We start from the raw sequence: 11,151 nt of genomic DNA, 5'->3' as shown, positions 1-11,151 counted from the left end.
AAGCTAGGAATGACATTAGGCATTTTTAAATGTTTAAATAAATTTACAAATCTGGCCCAAAGGAATTCAAATTTCATTTAAATTAAATTAAGCCAATCATTTCGGTCCATTGCTTGAAGACAGAAGTATAAATCACAAAACAATCCTACTGATATACCACAAGGACTGAAACTGAACTGACTTCTTATTGGAAATTACCTCCATGGTTGTCTACAAAAAAAAAAACAAAAAAAAAAACCACAAACTAAAAAAACCCAAAAAAACAGGTTTCAAAACTTGTTATGAACTTGATAGCCAATAAATCTAGCCTGATACCAAAGTTAATCAGAGGAGTATTGAAGATATTTCCATTACACTGCTCCTGTTATGTTCACATCTGTTAGCATTCAGAGAATATTTTCATAAATGCAGAAATCTTTTCTCAAGAGATAGACAGATAGATGTGTATATATATATCAATTGCATTAAGACAGGAAAAACAAATTTAGCTCAGTCTGCAGTCTGAATGTGTCTTGAACCAGGGTATGGATTTAACCCACAATAGAAAGTGATTAATCATGAAATTCAGATAAACTTTCAGATACTATAATTCTTCAAACTTCAAAATAGTCAGGAATTTTATGTGATCCTTTTGTAGTCATTACATATTGGTGACAAATTCTACAAATAGTACTTGATGTTGACTGATGTTTCCTTGCCATTGTGTTTAGTCAGCTCTCTGTACACCACTGCTTCTTCAGATGACTGACACTAGCCTTGGTCCATTTCGGAAAAGGGGGGAAATTAATACATTTGGTGGTTTGACTTCATGATTGTGCTTCTCATCACAAACAGCAGACTCTCTGACTCCTGAATGTCAGTGAAAGACATGGCATGAAATGCCATGAAGAAAAGGACTTACTAACTGTGCCTACTCGATGACTGAGGGTCAGTGCATGATGGTGGTTTTGTCTTGAATTTGCTGGACAGAATGAAAGGCAGCCACCTCTACTATGAAAATATGCACTGAAATGAGAAAACGACTTACAGGTCCTAATCACTGCTGAGACTTCAAGACTTAGAGTATTTAATTGCTCCTTTTTAGCAATCAAAACTTGTAATATAAATTAGTTACTAGGTGATCTTCTCTGCAGGCAAAGGAACTTGGGAAACAGAAAACTTTGTGGGTTTTTAAAATTATTTTTATTTTCTTTTAAAGCAACTTGGGCACTTCATTCTGTGATGGTCATCAATGGAAGAATAGCCCTGATAGCAGATAGTCCAAGTTTCCCTATGTAAAGCTGGAAAAGCTTTCCTTTACCTGAATAGAAAATGATAGTTCTGAAGAGTCAAAAAAATATTTGTGATCCCATGGGGCAACAACAAACATCACTAAAAACATAAAGCTATTAACAAATAAGCAGATACTTGCAAATAACTGGCAATTAATAGTCATTAATAGATAACAGATTTGTTCTGCATTTGGAGAAAGAAATGAGTTTTAAGTAATGATTAAGTACTTTTCATTCTACAGAATGGATCAGTTAAGTCATTTTAAGTCAGTAAGTCTAGAAAAGTTGCATCTGAGAGTTCTCCAAGAACCACTCTCAACCACTAATGTTCTTTTCCATTAAGTCTTGTAATGCTGAGGAAGAACTAGGCAACTGATAGAAAACTAATGCGTTGATAATGTGCATATAAAAAGATAAACAGGATGAGGTATGTAATTACAGGCTTATTAGTGTCCAAAAAAAAAAGCATGCTACAAAACCCAAATAATAAAGAATTGAAGAATTAAAAGTGGCAATATAATTAATTCCTGTCTATGTGAGCAGATTTAAATAAATTCTGCCAAACCAATCTGGTTTCTATATATGAAGAGGAGAAATGTAGTAGTCACATTTATGTAACTGACAAAGTGCACATGAAGTTTTGATGGAGTTTCTAGAAAAAGACAAAATCAATATAACATCTAATATTTGCATTAAAAACTGACTGCCTGGCTCTCCAGATATTTTTTTTTTTTTTGTGAGGACTTGTTGCTAAGCAGAAGTACTTTTAGCAATCTACAGGAAGGGATTCCTGCTCCCCCTCTTTCAGAATTTTAGCACTAAAGTAAAAAAATCCACAAAATCACATCAGAGAAATAATATGTGAAGGGAATAATAAATAATTAAGACTGATGACTGATAAAAAAAAATACAATAGCTTGATAAAGCAGACACATGCAAATTATATTTACCTAATGAATGTTCTAATGAAACTGAAGAAGCCAGAAAAAGAAACCCTACAAAGTCACCAGCTCTCCTCTAAGAATTGGTAGGGCAAAAGCTTTCAGCAGAATATTGTGATCCAAGGCCAATGGTTCTGTTGGATACACAAGTGGGAGAGACTGAAGTTGGAGCAGAAAAATGAAATTACCTCTCTGACAGTGCTAAAGCCCTCCCAGAAATCAGTGTCCAGTTCTAACACCTCTGACTCAGAAAGATGCTGTTAAGTCAGAGCTGGTTCAGAAGAAAGCCACAGGGCTGGAAAACATTCTTAACATAGGAGGCAGATGGAGATCAATCTATTTAGGTAATCAAATAGAAATATCTTGGCTGCATCTATAAGTGCCTTTGTAGGAACATTACGCAAAATAAATTCCACAGGAAAAATAGGGTAAAAATACCCCCAACAATAAGAACAAAAACTCTGAATTCAGCAAACAGACTAGAAAACCAGTAGAAGGTCCTATACTTTGGAGGAATGCATATATTTCTACAGAATAAAATTATAATTAAACATTCCTTTAAATTAAACTCAAAGACGCTTGAACTTTTTTTTTTTTAGTAAAAATACTAAACTTATTGTTTGAAAAAAAAAAATCCTAATTTCTATCAAAGCAAATATAATGTAAATAAATGTAACCATTAATTTTCTAAAATTTTGTTTGTTTGAAACCCTGAAGGATCTGTTTTAGTTAACACTACTTGCCGTACTAGCCATCAAGACTGAATTTTTGGAGGACAATCCCAATAAAGCATGAACCGGTTTTATTTATAAGTATTTTCTTCTACTTTGTTGAAACTGGATGACTAATTACCCTTATTAAAAAACAAAGTAGCAGAAGTTTCAATATATAGAAAAGAAAATAAATACATGATGGCAACATCCTAATGTCAAACAACATAACACCTAATGAATATGCATGGAAATATTGTATCATTCAGGAACTATATCATATGACAATGTATCCACATATTTTGTTTATGCTCCAACTTACTAACTTCTGGTAAAACAGAAATAAAGTAACCAAGAATAAGACTATTTAGTACTTGCACTTCTGTAATCAGTTTGAAAAGTTTATGAGTGTAAGTATTACACATTTTATTTCTGAGTAAACAAACGTAGAATTAAAGGCCAATATAGTTTTTGTACTTTGTCAAAGCTGAGTACCAGAAACTGTATCAAGGAATCTAAATTTAAAGCTATTTGTTTTAGAGAAACTGAGATACAGAGATATCTCTATTTGTTTTAGAGATATTTGATATCCACCATTTCAATGAAAAATGTAACAACAACTACATGCAGTGGATCTGGCAAATTTGTCCTGTATTTTGAGACAGAGGTGGATTTAGTTCCTCCATTTATTTTTTGACAAAAAAGTGAGATCTTTACCAAGTCTTGTCCAATATTTCTTTTCAATCATTTGTGTAGCTCCTCAAGCACACTGATGAAATAACTGATTTAATACAGTTCCAACTTCACAGCTAGTGCCTGTAATTACATGACTTTCTCAGTTAACTGTAAAACTATGCATATATATTCAGGTAATATTTGTTCACTTTTAATAAGGTTTATCCAAGCCTTCATGTCAATCTAAGCTGTTGAAAGCTCAGTTTCTCAGACCCACTATTTTATGAGGAAGGGCAGTTTTCTCCCTTCTGTTTACTTAAAGCTAGAAGGATATCACTCTAGCATCTACCCTCAGAGCATGAGATGAGTTTGATGGGTTGTTCTTAGGTCAAATTATTAATACATATGGGGATTCAATGTAGCATTTGTTCACTCCACTGTAGGAATCAAGTAACTAAACAAAAAGCCAGTAGACATACTGGCATCTCAGGAATCTATACGGCTAGATTCAGGTTAATATACATTAAGTATTATTGGCATAAAATAGCTTAGCATATATTTTGGTGGGCATGATTACACATATCCCGATATGTGTATTTTTTTCTAACTCAGCTTTTAAATAAAACTGTTCAACATTTTTTCTAAGTAGATAAATCTGAAAATGCACATTGGCAGCAAGAAACTGATTGATAGGAAAACATATTTTAAATAAACTTTCCTAATTAATATTGGCATTCTGAATTTGCCATTACAGTATGTGCCATTCTAACTTACTAGCAGTTTGCAGTCTCCTAGCCTGGATTTCTGTACTGCTGCTCCTGAAAATTCTACCGGCTTTGAGTAAGAAGGCCAGTAGCAGCAGCTGGCTCAGTATTATCAATTTTAATGAAAATCTTCATTTTCTGATACATCACAAAGTTTTTCTATAGGAAAAAGCAAAAATAGGCATGAAAAAATTATTTCAGTGTTCTTACATCACACTGTGTAAATATATATGCAATTGGCTTTTTCACTCATAGGTGTAATTCTTCTCAGACGTTAGTTGACAGAATCTAGTTGACTTTTAAATTTTATTTCAGTTTTTACAGTTCATTGTATCTGGCTTCCACAAGATATACAAGACCAATAAAAATTAAAGGTGGAACTTGACACTGAAACTTTTATTTAGTGTTACAAATAACTGATTTCCCTCACCTCTTAGATATGCGTGTGGATTCTGTATGAAATTAGATCAATACCCGGGGCATATAAATCTTGTGCCATGCAATAGGCATTGCACTGCTGTCAGCTCTGCACATTACAATATCCCTCAGTATGCCTCTTCTGAATATCAGCTTGAGGGCTGAGTAGGTAACTCTGTGGATCTTTGATAAACAAACAAAAAAGGCATAGTTCTATAATCCGACTAATGGCTGTATCTATACTTGTGGATTATAAACTGCCCAGGATCATCATCAAGAAGCACTCCAGACCCTGAAACCCACTGGTCCTTGAGAAGCTGGTGTCCTGCAGTATCTTTCAGAGCAGCTTCCCCAATCCCAACATTTGCATTACAACTGGATGTACAAGGAATCATAGAATCGTTTAGGTTGGAAAAGACCTTTAAGATCATCGAGTCCAACCATAAAACTAACACTGCCAAGTCAATGACTAAGCAATGTCCCTAAATGCCACATCTACATGTCTTTCAAATACCTGCAGGGATGGTGACTCAACCACTTCCCTGGGCAGCCTGTTCTAATGCTTGATAACCCTTTCAGTGAAGAAATTTTTCCTAATATCCAAACTAAACTTGCCCTGGTGCAACTTGAGGCCATTTCCCTTTGTCCCATCACTTGCTACTTGGGAAAAGAGACCAACACCCACTTTTCTACAACCTCCTTTAAGGTAGTTGTAGAGAGATAAGGTCTCCCCTGAGCATCCTTTTCTCCAAACTAAACAACCCCAGTTCCCTCAGCCGCTCCTCACAGGACTTGCTCTCTAGACCCTTCACCAGCTTCATTGCTCTTCTCTGGACACACTCCAGCACCTCAATATCTTTCTTGTAGTGAGGGGCCCCAAACTGAACACAGTATTCGAGGTACAGCCTCACCACTGCTGTGTACAGGGGGACGATCAGTTCCCTAGTCCTGCTGGAGACACTTTCTGATACAAGCCTCTTGGCCTCTTGGCCACCTGGGTACACTGCCGGCTCATATTCAGCTGGCTGACAACCAACATCCCCAGGTCCTTTTCTGCTGGGCAGCTTTCCAGTCACTCTTCCTCAAGCCTGTAGCATTGCAGGGGGTTGTTGTGACCCAAGTGCAGGAAGAGGAGATTGTACAGTAGGGAGGCATGCTGGGAGATACAGACCTTGGAAAAGAGTCTGGGTGAGGCCACTATTGCATCCTGGGAACTAGAGATTTGATGATACAACAGGACTAAGTTACCAGAGTTAAAAGCAACAAGAATTTGTTATAACTTTTTCCCCCAACTCCCAAGCAAGGGAAGCTGACTTAAGGGAGATGGATCTGAAATGAATGGCACTGACAGCAAAGAATAAGCAAATTAAAATACTACATTTATTTCTTACAAAAATTCTTCTAAAAGTTGCAAGAGGAGATACAGGGTGAACTAAAGGGGGAAAAATATTCTCTACCTTCTTAGCAATAGCAGGAGGTGGGAGAAACTATCCCCCTTGCTGTAACCTTTGCATCCTCCATAAGGATAAGGAGAAGGCCGGCATCTGGGCAGTGACAAGGGTCTGCTGATTAAGTCATAAAGGTTCCCACTCATCAGTAATAACCTCATGCAAATCTTCAGAGCGTTTTTGGTGTCTTTCCCTAAACAGTGTGGTTGCTGTAGCCAGAACAAACCTGCTTGCTGGAGATGTGAGGAACAGTCAGGACTAGGGAGGCAGGGCAGAGCTCCAGAGGGCTTAGGAGACAGCAGATATGCCATCTTAAATTCTGAATTGTGCCTTGGACAGCGAAGATTACCTTGGAGACCCAGCAATTTGTATGACCACTGACCCCAAGGACAAGCATCCCTGTAATATATGAGGATGGCATGCAAGAAAAACCAATAAAAGCACATGAAAATAAAAATATCCTCTGTTCCTGCTTTTTTTCTAGTTCATAACATCTGCCTGCTGAAGGGCAGAGTCTGGCCACTCCAGGCTGGCCACCAAAAAACAGAGACACTCCACTGCAAGGGCTGGCTTCACTGTGGCTAAGCTGTCCCACAAACACACTTGGTTTGCCTAAGATTGGTCTGCCAGATTGGGTCTTCCTCTGTAAAGGCCCTTCCTCCAGCTGCTGGGTCAAACAACACACATGTGCCCATGCCAGACTGGCTCAGTTTTATTATTTTCTGTGAGTGATTTGTGCCTCCATACAGGTAGCTCTTGTTTCTGCTCATCCTCCTCCTATTTTCCTTCCTAACACTTTTATCTAAGCCCCTTTAGCAGATTTGTAGTTCTGCTGCTTCCCTACCCCAAACGAAATCCCAACTTTCGCATTGAATTCAGCTGTTACTATCTGAGCAGCACAAGATGGCTCTCAAATAACTGTTGCCAGATATTTTGCCCCAGAATAGATGTTCTGCTATTAGTTAGCTGAGGTTGAGGTGAATCACTTCTACATAAGATGTAAACAGTATGTTACTATTACTAACCTCCTTAGCCTTGCAAGCCTGACCCATGGGGATTGCCACACCGCTCATCAGTGTAAACGCTCCTAATCATGATGGGGTGAAGGCAAGAAAAGGGAATGACTACTTCCTCTATGAGGAATGGGGTTTTTTTGTTTTCTGGGTATTGGCTTAGACTACCAAATTATTTTCATAGAGGATTTTACTAGTTATTTTACGTTATCCCAATTTTAAATCACTTACCACTGAGAGCTTTTCCAAAGTCACATCGTTTCAGTTAAAAACGTATTTGTGCAGACTGACAAGAAATGTTAGATTTTTTCATGTCCTTTTCTTTATATTTACATTTTAACCATAGTTAGTTGTGCCAACTTTGTGTTAAGCATTACCTGATTCAAACCTTCATACATTTTTTACAATACTACTTTCAGACAAACCATACACACATGAGAATATATTTGAAAGGCATCTATGATGTCTGTAATAAATTGTCTAGGCAAATACAGGAGAAAAAAGCCATTTCCTTCTGGGTGAAACAATGAGCCTTGCCAGGTATATATAATCTTCAGTCTGTGCATATTTGCTCTTCTGCTCTATACTTTAATTTAGACATCTGTATATGTGGTGGTTTGACCTTGGCTAAATGCCAGGTACCCACCAAGTCGCTCTATCACTTCCCCCCCTTTCCCCTTTTTTTCTCAATAGGGCAAAGAAGGGAAAGAAAATAAGATAGGAAAACAAAACAACCCTTGTGGGTAAAACAACAGCAGTTTTAATATAAGCAAAGCGAAGCAAAGGTCCTCGCGCGGAAGCAAAAAAAAGAAAACAGATTTATTCTCTACTTCCCATTAACAGGCGATGTCGGGCCTTCTCAGGAAGCAGGGCTCCAATACACGTAGTGGTTGCCTCGGAGGACCAAGGGTGACCCCACCCCCTTCCTCCTTTCTCCCAGCTTTATACTGAGCAGACGTCATATGGTCTGGAATATCCCTTTGGTCAGTTCGGGTCAGCTGTCCTGGTTGTGTCCCCTCCCAAGATCTTGCCCACCCCGTCCCACTGTGGGGGGGGAAATGTCAGAAAGAGCCTTGGTGCTGTGTAAGCACTACTCAGCAGTAGCCACAACACCAGTGTGCTATCAACACCCTGCCAGCTCCCAACATAAAACACAGCACCATGAGGGCTGCTACAGGGGAAAACCAATTCTGGCTCAGCCAGACCCGGTACAGTATATAAGCAAAAGCAAATCTACCTTTGAAACAGAGATGAAGGCTTCCAAAATATGCAGTCTGAATTGTTTTACCCAATGAATAAACCACTAAATTTTTTATTAATTGTGAATACAGTGCAGACAGTTGTTTTCCTCCCATCCTGTGTCTTTTGTGTTCTTTGAATCTAATTTGCAATTCCAAAAATCATTCAGATACACTTACTTTTTCTGAGACTAAAAATTGACTAGACTTGAAAAGCCTGCTCAGGCAGCTGTCCATTGGAAAAAAATTACAACATAGCAGTAGAACTAAAATATCCACGTGAAGTTTAGCAGAGCAAATCACAAGAACATTTAAGCAGCAAAATGAGTGTTCATTTCAGAAAACAAAGTTGGCAAGAAAGAAAAAAAAAAAAAGGCTTGAAATAAATATAGGGCAATATGTCACAAACTTAGATCTGTTACCTTTCAGATACTGAAGCCTGGGCATGAATAAGGGTGATGAACAAAACTCTGAAAGCTCTTGTAAGTTACAAAATCTTGTTCTGCACCTAAACTAGTCCATTGCTAAGTCCTAAGATTTTAGTGGAACCAAGCCAAGCTGTGAGGAGACACTCCATTTTCCCAGTCACAGTTTAACACTGCTCTACTGGAGCAATGCATGAGCCAAGATCAAGGTGCAGGTCCTCTCACTAATTTCACATACCTTGCCTAAATAGTTCTCATCACCTTTAAAAGAAAAAAACAACAGATCTATTTGAAAACTAATTCTTATGGATCTATCTGAAACATAATTCTTATGGATTAGTCTTTAGTGTGGGGATGTCAAACTAAGGGTGAAATTCATATTGCAGTGATTCCTTACTGAGGGTGTAATCACTTCAGTCTCCTACATGGCTGCTTATTTTCACATAACTTGAGAATTGCAATATGTCACAAAACAGCATTTGCTCTGACTAATCTGAATGAAATTGGGCACTGGATTAAAAACTCAACAAGGAACTGAACAGGTATTGAAGGTGCCTGTGTGCTCAGCAGCTGCCCTTTCCTTCTGTCTCACACACAGAGGGAACTAGCTACTGTTTTACTGATGTGCAGCCAGTGTACACAGAAGCACAGAGCCTTGAGGAGGGGGGGGTGGGGAATCCAGAGGTGCTGGAACAGGTTAAAAAAAAAAAAAAAAAAGAAAAAGGCACTGAAAAGGAAGGCAGGGTCAGCAGCAGGAAAAAAAGAAAGAGCAGTTAGCAGGGAGAGCTGAAGTAGAGAAACTTGAGCAGCAAGAGTTTGTCTCATAAAAGAAAGAAAATAAAATGAGAAATATGTGAATAAGAAAAGGCAACACTAGAAATCATTGACAATTGTTCTTTAGAGCTATCTCAAAATCTTAAAGAACTGGGTAATGGTACTTCTATGTGTCATGTGATACAACGTAACCTGATTAGTTATAGGTTGTAAAGACATGAAGGGCAGAGGGTGCTTCAAGAAACCTGACTCATGGAAGATGGAGAACCTGACATTTTTATACAGGTGAAGAAAAACACCTCTGACATAATTTTTAAGACTGTTTCACTTTTTAAGGCTAGTGTTGCTATTCTTATTTGAAATATATACAAATTTAATGTCAAATCTTCAAGGGCTGTTTCTTCTCTTGAGAATGCTATCACAGCATGATTTGTAGTGGACATTATTGCTATTACTAAGTTTGGGTATGAATTTCAGAAAAATAAGAACACAAACTCATTGTTTTCTTTATAAAATATTACTAAGTGAAGGGAATTCCATCTGGTTAAATATTCAAAAAGCCTTAAGAGATGCTCTTTCCCAGGATATTCTGTTTGTTTTACTTATCAGTCTTGCTTACCTGACTACTACTACTACCTTATGAAATAAATGAACAGATGACATTAAAAAAAAGAATAATATATAAATCAGAGGATTAATTGGAAAATGGCTTAAACTTGAAGTAGATCTAGGGAGTCAAGGTTACTTTGTAATTTTTCAAAACTATGCAACATATTTCTTTTTTTGGTATCTCCTTCTTCTCTGTAACAATGTCTTCCTAACTGAATAGGCCTTTCCTTCTAGGTTTTTCTGTTATTAAATCATTCTTCTCCATTTTTGTTACTTCCCGCTCAAATTTTTGAAAGCTTTTTTTGTAGTTTTCAAGTGTATCATCTTGGCAGACCATTTTTCCATATGGGATCAAATCAATATTTCTCAACATTTTCCTTCTAGTTTCTTCAGTAAACTGCCATCTTGCACTGCTGCACAGAACTTTCTACTCTTATTTACGTTATGTATCTATTATTAATCAAGAAGATAGGCAGACACAGATATACACACATGTGGCACAGGAAGAGCTTCTCAACTTGAAAAGCTTATAAAAAAAGACAGCATCTATCAATACCTGCCTTCTTTGACTAATCAATAAACTGTAAGAAAAATGTGAGATGTGTCATTTTTCCATAAAATACACTGAACTAAACACATACATTTGACCTAATAAGAAAAACAACAGAAAAAATTCATTAGCAATAAACTTTGTAATTCTTTCTTCATTGAGTAAGCAATGGGCTATTTTTGTCATTTTGTAAATGACATTGAAATGGGAGGCCTGTCATTTCACCACGAGATTTTTCTGCTTTGATTAGAAAACAGCAGCTCATTAGCTCCTCTTCCTGTATATGTCCCCATCATCACTCTGAAGAATGCCAGCA

The sequence above is a fragment of the Strix aluco genome, chromosome 4, assembly GCF_031877795.1.
Source record: "Strix aluco isolate bStrAlu1 chromosome 4, bStrAlu1.hap1, whole genome shotgun sequence".
Taxonomy (NCBI): domain Eukaryota; kingdom Metazoa; phylum Chordata; class Aves; order Strigiformes; family Strigidae; genus Strix; species Strix aluco.
The sequence above is the reverse complement of the archived record's forward strand: the minus strand, read 5'-3'. Positions refer to the sequence as shown.